This window comes from Pygoscelis adeliae, unplaced genomic scaffold (genome assembly GCF_000699105.1).
Source record: "Pygoscelis adeliae isolate BGI_AS28 unplaced genomic scaffold, ASM69910v1 Scaffold326, whole genome shotgun sequence".
NCBI lineage: Eukaryota > Metazoa > Chordata > Aves > Sphenisciformes > Spheniscidae > Pygoscelis > Pygoscelis adeliae.
The window spans coordinates 55,594-56,537 of NW_008824937.1; positions in this window are offsets into that span (position 1 = coordinate 55,594).

Consider the following 944-nt stretch of genomic DNA (forward strand, 5'->3'; position numbering starts at 1 on the left):
GATTTGCCTCCATCTCTCGCCCAAGGGGCGGAAACCCGTCCCTGCCTCTCCTGCTCAGCCCAAGCTAAATTCCGCCTTCTCATCTACCCAATTCCTGCCAGCTCTGCCTGCCGAGCAAGCAAACCCAGCCCTATCACACTGCTGTTTATTTTTAATCCTCCACAGGGGGAAAATTTGCTTGCTTTAATGCTCCGGCTTCCCCTCCGCAGCATCCCAGCAGCCAAAGGCCAAAGGAATCCACCGCACGGGCTAGGCATGGCCCCCAGCCCCATCACAGATGACTCAGAGAAAATCAACCAGACTCAGCGTATCTAACCCCTCAATCCTCAAGTCTTCACTCAAGCCTGAAATTTGGGGCATTGCCTGTAACATGCCAGTGGGCCTGGGGGAAGATTTGAGGCTTCTGCAGCTGCAAGAACCTGCCTCTCCCCAGCTTCTCCCCCCCCCCAAAACTACACAGACTCTCCCCAGGAAAAGTTGTTTCTTCAGTCATTAAAAGGGCCGGCCTGGCCCAGGGAAGGGGGCTCACACCTTGCCTCAAGGCCTGGGCACACTCCTCGGCGTTGCTCACCAGCGCGTCGGTGTTTTGCACGGCGGAGGGCAGCCTGGCGTACCAGTTCCTCACCACGTCCTGCAAGAGGCCAGAACGTCCCCTGTCACCATCCTGCTGGCTCCAGCAGCACCCGGGGAAGTAGCGCTGCACCCGCAGCCTTCGGTGCCAGCTCCCATCAGGGTGGCAAAGCTCTGCACCAACGAAGGGGACAGGCACCAAAGACCGTGGGGGGAGCAGAGGCCAGAGCCTGCGGCACCCAGGGGCACCCAGGCGTTACCTGGAGCAGGTTGCGAGCCAGGCGAGTCTTCCCCGTGTACACCAGCAGCAAGTGATCGTTGAGGGTCTGGGTAAAACCGTCGGGCACCGGGATCTTCTCCACCTCCACCCTGAG